Below are 7,450 nucleotides of genomic sequence, written 5' to 3' on the forward strand. Positions count from 1 at the left end.
GGTGTGACTCTGAATGTTCCAGAATCGCATCCCAGAGGGTTCTGTGCATCAGATATCTCAGCCCATTTAGAATTTAAAAGCCCAAATGGAAAGATCTTGAGACGGGGTGAGAGGTGGGCAGAGTGACAGGCCCACAGGAGCAGGGGTGGGTCACGCAGAGGGTTTAGAATTCTCCAGAAAGCCCTCTTCTGTCAGAACGTTAACATAAATAGGAAGCGTGCATGAAGCCAGAAATAAATCAAGAGCATGGAGGGTGCGCTTTCCCAGGGGCTCAGGCCAAGGTCAAGTGGCCAGTCAGCCAAAGAGCATCCACTCACATAGGAAGCTGGCTGCTTCCCAGGCCAGGCCCCTCCCAGACTCATCCCTTGCCTGCCTCCCACATCCTCAGGCCCTTGGGAAGCTGTTAGTTGCTGAGAGCTGGCTGTGGGGATGGGGGCAGGGGAATTGGTGGTGACATGGGAGCAGCCTGGCCCTTTCCTGGGGCAGCTGGGCGCCTGGGGAGACTGCAGCCAGGACATAGAGAGCTGCTCAGCTGCCCTTCCTGGGAGGGCTCCAAGACATCTTGAGAAAACCATGGTGTTCGAGTCACCCCCTGGTCCATTCATCCCAGACGTCTTCAAGCATCCGGATGTGGGGCTAGGAGAGGCAGTCATGTGTCCTTTCTAAATAGAGACAGACGCCACTGCTGTGGGTGAGAAGGGCCCTTAAGGGTACCAAGTCTGCTTCCAACTGCTGCAAAAATAACACATCCCTAAGCTAGGAGAATTGTGCTCAGATGTTTGCAGTAGCCATGAGAAAGGGTGCTCACTAGAGAGTGACTCAGGAAGACGGTGCCCTCTGGGGTCCACTCTGCCAGTGGTCAGTCAACACCTTGAGGAGAGAACAGGGCTACACATAAACTCCTGGCCACTCTTCCTCCCTTAGTTGAGTTAGTTGGGTTGTCCTTATGGCAGCCATAGCCACACAGAGACATGGGATCTGTCCGCTTGGTAGAAAGATGAAGACAGAAAGCCAGCCCTTGGGGAACCCAAGAAGGAAGGTCTGGGTGTCAAGAAGGAAAGAAGCCTAGGTTGGGGGAGAAGGTGGTGGGATTGAAGATAAACACCCCAGGTCCCCCGCCTGGACCGGATCTTGCCATGACGCTGTCATCTGTAACCTGGGACGAAGTGAAGGACTCAAGGGACTCAACGTCAACAAGATTTGTTTGTTAATATTTCAATATTGTTGTTGTGTCCATGCTCAGTCACTCAGTCATGTCCGATGCTTTGCAACCCCATGGGTGGTAGCCCACCAGGCTCTTCTGTTTCTGGGATTTCCCAGGCAAGAATACTGGAGCAGGTTGCCATTCCCTTCTCCAGAGGATTTTCGTGACCCAGGGGTTGGACCCACATCTCTTGCATTGGCAGGCAGATTCTTTACCGCTGAGCCACCCAGGAAGTCTGATATTATTATTGGGATCCAGAAAATTCATGGTGTTTTAAGCATCCGCTTCTGCCGTTGGTTTCAAGAAAAATTCTTCTTTATTTTTTTAAAATTTTTGGTTTCTCATGGTACATTTTTTAAAATTAGTTTAGATGTTTTACAATGTTGTGTTAGTTTCTGCTGCACAGAAAAGTGAGTCACCGATACGTATACAAATATCGCCTTTCTGGATGTCCTTCCCTTTAGGTCACCACAGAGCACGGAGTGGAGTTTCCTGTGCCGTGCATGCATCTGCTTCTTACACCTTCTGAGAGGTTCTTCTGAGAAAGCACCACCCCTTGGGTGCATCTGGGAGGGTGTGGTCAGCTGGCTCCTAAGAGGAAGAGACTTGCACTCAGAAGTAAAGTGACTTGCATGAGTCACAGGACTGCCAGTGACAACGAGGCAAAGTAACAGCATGGAGGTTAGCAGTAACAGCTTCCAGCCATTCCCACCACACCAACCCAGAGAACTTGTGATCATAAGAGCCCCAGAAAGCCTATAATAAGGACAGCACTGAACCAAAATCAAAATAAATAAAATAGAGCAGGGTGGGGACATTAGGAAGAAAACGGAGGGCAGGTGAGTAAGACGTGGGTCCTGCAGCCTTGTTGAATCTGGACACCACTCTCTGTGTAAAGAGACAGAAAGCAACTGTCTTTTCAAAGCAAGAGAGCTCTGAGTAAAATCACGGCAGACAGTTGACCCTTGAAAAACCAAGGGTCAGGATTGCCAATCCCAATGCAGTGAAAAATACAAGGATAGCTTTACAGTGGACCCTCCTTATCCAAGGGGCCGTATTCTTGCATTCCGGAGAAGGCAATGGCAACCCACTCCAGTACTCTTGCCTGGAAAATCCAATGGATGGAGGAGACTGGTAGGCTGCGGTCCATGGGGTCGCTAAGAGTCGAACACGACCAAGCGACTTCACTTTCTTTTTTCACTTTCATACATTGGAGAAGGCAATGGCAACCCACTCCAGCACTCTTGCCTGGAGAATCCCAGGGACGGCAGAGTCTGGTGGGCTGCCGTCACCTGCCTGGGGAACATATAGACTGTAGGACAGATCTACTGAAAAGAATCCAAGTGTAAATGGACCCACACAGTTGAAACACCTGTTATTCAAAGGTCAACTCTATTTGAAAGCTCTTCATAGTCTGGCAAGTGTGACTCAAGGTATTTGGAATCCAGGATTGTACGTGAACTTGCATGTCTGAAAGTGGCCCTAGAAACACATGATTTCCCGGTTGGGTTGCAAATGCTGCCAGAGGACAAGCTGCACAAAAGCTAGACAGACAAGGCTTCAGGTCTCCCCGTAGTATTTTCCAGTCCAGGGGAGGAGGGGTGGAAACTCACCTAGCACATGTCTAAATATTTAATTTCTAAACCAGCCCAATAGTTCACAGGTTCTAGGCTTCTCTCTCTTTCTGTCGACCTGGGAGGCTACCTTCCAACCTAAGGGCTCAGCTTCCTCAGCCGTCGTGCCAGCACCCGAAGATGGGGGCAGCCCCTGCAGCTGCTCTCTGTCTCTCCACTGCCAGCCCTGCCTCCACAGCCCCAGAGCCATGTGTCCACACACACACACACACACACAGAACCCAACTTACCCCCAGGCCATACCCACACATAACCCACCCCACGCCCTGGCTCCTGCTGGCACCAGGCAGAAGTCCCGCAGGAGGACTCCTGTGAAGCCCACAGGTGATGAAGTATGCCACCAGGGGCCAGTTTGGGGCTATTCCTGCCTGTCCCACCTCCCAGTGTGGCAACCAAGGTCAACTGACCTGAAAAAGATATCTGGAATAAATTATTCAGAAGAAAGGCAGGTTTTAAAGTACCATATAGAGAACAATTTTTGAGATATATAAAGCATAGTGAGATATCTGGAAATATATACCCAAAATCTATGGTCTTCATTATCATTGAAATATAGCTATTTCCTCAAAGAATTATTTTTTATTGCTACTGTAGTGTGACACTAAGATAGATATGATAGATAGATGATAGGTACGATGGATAGATGACAGATATGATAGATAAGTAGATAGATAATAGATTATTGATAGATATGTTGACAGATGACAGATAAATGGTAGATACATAGATAGATACATTTAGATAGATAATAGAGGGTATGTAATACCTCTATTTCAGTATTTCATAGTTTATCACTGGAAGCAAAGGCTGGTGAAAGACACATTCTTCAGACACACTTAAATAACCTCGATGAGATGTATCAGGATACAATGGTGCTTGCAGTGAATTAATGGTACCTGCAACCAGCTTCTCTATTGTGGCAAATATTAATTTTTTTAAGTCCTTCATATTTTTGAGGCGAGTGAAGCCATGTCTTGAAGAGAACTTGCATAGAATCATAGATTTCTAATTTAGGGGAGATAAAAGACTCCTTTCCCAGAAGATTCAATATACCGATCTTTATTTTCATCAGGAGAAAACCATGCTGATAGACTTAATTACAGTAAACAGTTTGGCAATTAACTTCTGTCTCTCAGAACGAGATCTGAGTAATTCTGATGGCAAGAGGGCTGCTCTTGAGGCAGCTGTTTCTTCTTCAAATTTGAGTGATTTAATTCTTCAAATTGGTGAGGGTTCCTGGCTTCCAGGAGAGAGAATCATTGGAACCATTTTAAAGAGGTCTTTGGATGCATTCAGAGTGAATTACTTGATTTAATCATATATGAAGATCTGTGTTTCCATAATCTTTTCCCAAAAGCTGTCCTTTGATGAGCATCCTCAGATGCACATGTGTTACTTATCCCAATATCTGAGCTCATACTGTACATGTTATCAGTGGTGTGGTGTTTAATAATCAACCTTCCTGGGGAAAAATCCTGTACATAGTGATTTCTATTGTGTAAGTATTCCTATGACAGGCAATGTAATTTCAAGCTACCCAATTGAGGCCGCTTATCACAGAGCTGGGAAGAGCAGTCCAGTAGCAAGCAATACATAATAATTCTACTCTACAGATATGATACAAGTGAGTAAACTTGAGAACATAGATAAAATTAAAATGTGATAAACAAGGAGGAAGTGGTGACTTTTGAGTGTTTATTACCTCTAATTTAATGTATTTTATTAATTAAAATTTATAGTTTAATTTTTAAAATTTTAATACTATCTTTTAATTACCAAATAGTAATACATGATTAATTGCATTGTGATCAGATTTAAATATATTGCTGCATGTGGCCACAGGTCATTCAAAACTGCAGAAGAAAAAAGCAGTGGTTAGATGCCACAAAGTAGGTGGCAATGCCTTAACCGAATGCCAGTTGTTAGGCCCCAGAGCCTCTTCCATCCTTGTCAAGGAGAGTGCTAACCTTCTCTTCTTTCATATATTACAGTTAACTTTTAATAAACTTTCTTTTTTAGAGCCCTTTAGATTCAGAGGAACACTGAGGGGAAGGCACTGAGATTCTCCCATAGTCCTCTGCCTCCACCCCACTCACACGCTCCCCTGTTACCAGCACCCTACCCTGGATGGTGCCTTCGTTAAAACTGATGGGCACACATGGACACACCATCACCCAGAGTCCATTGTTACATTTGTGCTCACTCTTGGTGTTGGATAATCTCCGTGCTGTGCTCAGTCACTGAGTCATGTCCAACTCTTTGCGATCTTATGGGCTGTGGCCTGCAGGCTCCTCAGTCCATGGAATTCTCTAGGCAAGAACACTGGAGTGGGTTGCCATGCCCTCCTCCAGGGAATCTTTCCGACCCGGGGACCAAATCCTCGTCTTCCGAGTTGCAGGCATATTCTTTACTTGTGAGTCACCCAGGAATCTCTATGTAATCTACGTGCTGTGCTAACTCCTTGTGACCCTACAGACTGTAGGTTTGAACGTGTATAGTGACATGTACTCACCATTATAGTATCATTCATAGCAATCTCACTGCCCTAAAAATCCTCTGCTTGGCCTGTTTACCCTAATCCCTGGCGACTGCTGACCTTCTTAATGTCTCCATTGTTTTGCCTTTTCTAGAACCTCATAGAGTTGAAATCCCACAGTATGTACACTTTTCATATTGGCTTCTTTCACTAGTAACATGCATTTAGGGTTCCTCCACGCCTTTTCATGGCTTGATACTCTTTTTCTTTCTCATGCTGAATCATACTCCATTGTCTGGACGCACCACAGTTTATTTATTCACCTCCTACCAAAAGACATCTTGGTGGCTTCCAAGTTTTGATGATTATAACGAAAACTGCTATAAACATCTGTGTGAGGGTTTTCAACTCATTTGGAGAGATACCAAGGGGTGCGATTGCTAGATACATACTTTAATTTTTAATAAAGTCAATGTTGAACAGTTGTCCTGGAAAATTCCTGGAGGCTGAGCAGCTTTCGTTAGCTGGCATAAACCAGATTTAACACATCTCTGTCCTGTCATTCTGTCCCCACCCTTCCTCTAAGTTGTACTTCAAACTTGAGCTCTTGGGTGTCTCTAAATGAAGTCCCTTTGTGTTTCAATCTTTAAAATGTTGTTTTTGTTTGTGTGTGTGCATATTCTAGTGGATTTATTAAATTAAAAAATAGACTGATTTGGCACTCTGTGACAACATGGAGGGATGGGATGGGGTGAGAGGTGGGAGGGCGCTTCAGTAAGAAGGGGATATGTGTATAACTGTGGCTGATTCGTGCTGATGTATGGCAGAAACCAATACAATATTGTAAAGTGATTATCCTTCAATTCAAAATAAATAAATTTTAAAAAGAACAACAGAAAAATAGACTGGTTAGTTCTAACCTTTCTAGCTAAGAAGTGAATCAGGGCTGGTTGCTTTCTCTTTTGCCCCTCCCAGAGCACTGCAGGCAGAATGTGCTAACTTCCTCCAATCTCAGCATCCCGGGCCCTGCAGAAGTGCCCCAGGAAACCAGGGAACAAACCCTCCCCCAAACCTGGCCATTCTCCCCAGAGCTTCAACCTTTATGCTGAGCTTCTCCACTTTTCTATTTGATGGACAAGCTCTCTGAGTCAGATTGTGTTTGAAGGAGCATTTTGCTGACTGAAAACTCTTTCAAGTTGCTGCCTTGGCATTGACAGTGTCACTGAAGGGATCGGATGGCACACACACCACTAGTCTTTGGCTCATCAACCACACTGTTCGAGCCGCGCTTGCCTCTGGCTCATCAAGAATTGCACTGATGATCAGAATGCATTTAGACAGGAGATGCCTCTGGCACTATGGCCCAAGATGTCCATCTCCATGGCAATGGTGAGAAACAGAGAACCAATTATTAAACAGTCACAGTTACACATGGAATTATTGAGATTCCTCCTGGGGGCAAGTGGTTAACAGTGTAATTATTTGAGATTCATCCTTGGGGCAAATGGTTAACACTGTAAAGTTGTGAAGAGGAATAAGTATGCTCAGTTTTTATTTTCCTCTTTGACTCAATTATTTCTGCCTGGAGGGAAGAGTCATTAGGGCTCAGCTTTGGTTATCAAGGCTTCGAACAATCAGTCTGGGCAGAAATATTTGCTAGGCACATTAGGTGACACCCCACAATTCATGTTGTTCAGCACAGACTTTTAACAAACTATTGTGTTAAGAGGTTTATCACATCCAACCCAGGCATTATAATCAGTTGGTATGGACTGTTGCTGAAGCTGAAGCTCCTATACTTTGGCTACCTGATGGCAATAGCTGCTGCTGCTGCTGCTGAGTCGCTTCAGTCGTGTCCGACTCTGTGCGACCCCACAGACGGCAGCCTACTAGGCTCCCCCATCCCTGGGATTCTCCAGGCAAGAACACTGGAGTGGGTTGCCATTTCCTTCTCCAGATGGCAATAGCTGACTCACTGGAAAAGACGCTGATGCTGGGAAAGAATGATGGCTGGAGAAGAGAGCTGCAGAGGATGAGATGGTTGGATGGCATCACCGACTCAATGGACATGAGTTTGAGCAAGTTCAGGGAGATAGAGAAGGACAGGGAAGCCTGGTGTGCTGCAGTCGATGGGGT

The 7,450-nt window shown here is 45.3% G+C and overlaps 1 non-coding gene across 1 annotated transcript; it reads right to left on the minus strand.

The window, feature by feature from the left end:
- Positions 1-4,701: 4,701 nt before the first annotated feature.
- Positions 4,702-4,827, minus strand: LOC120852365. Its single transcript, XR_005718545.1, has one exon. It is a non-coding gene; the product is annotated as a U6atac minor spliceosomal RNA (small nuclear RNA).
- Positions 4,828-7,450: the final 2,623 nt, after the last annotated feature.

This window comes from Oryx dammah, unplaced genomic scaffold (genome assembly GCF_014754425.2).
Source record: "Oryx dammah isolate SB20612 unplaced genomic scaffold, SCBI_Odam_1.1 HiC_scaffold_25, whole genome shotgun sequence".
NCBI lineage: Eukaryota > Metazoa > Chordata > Mammalia > Artiodactyla > Bovidae > Oryx > Oryx dammah.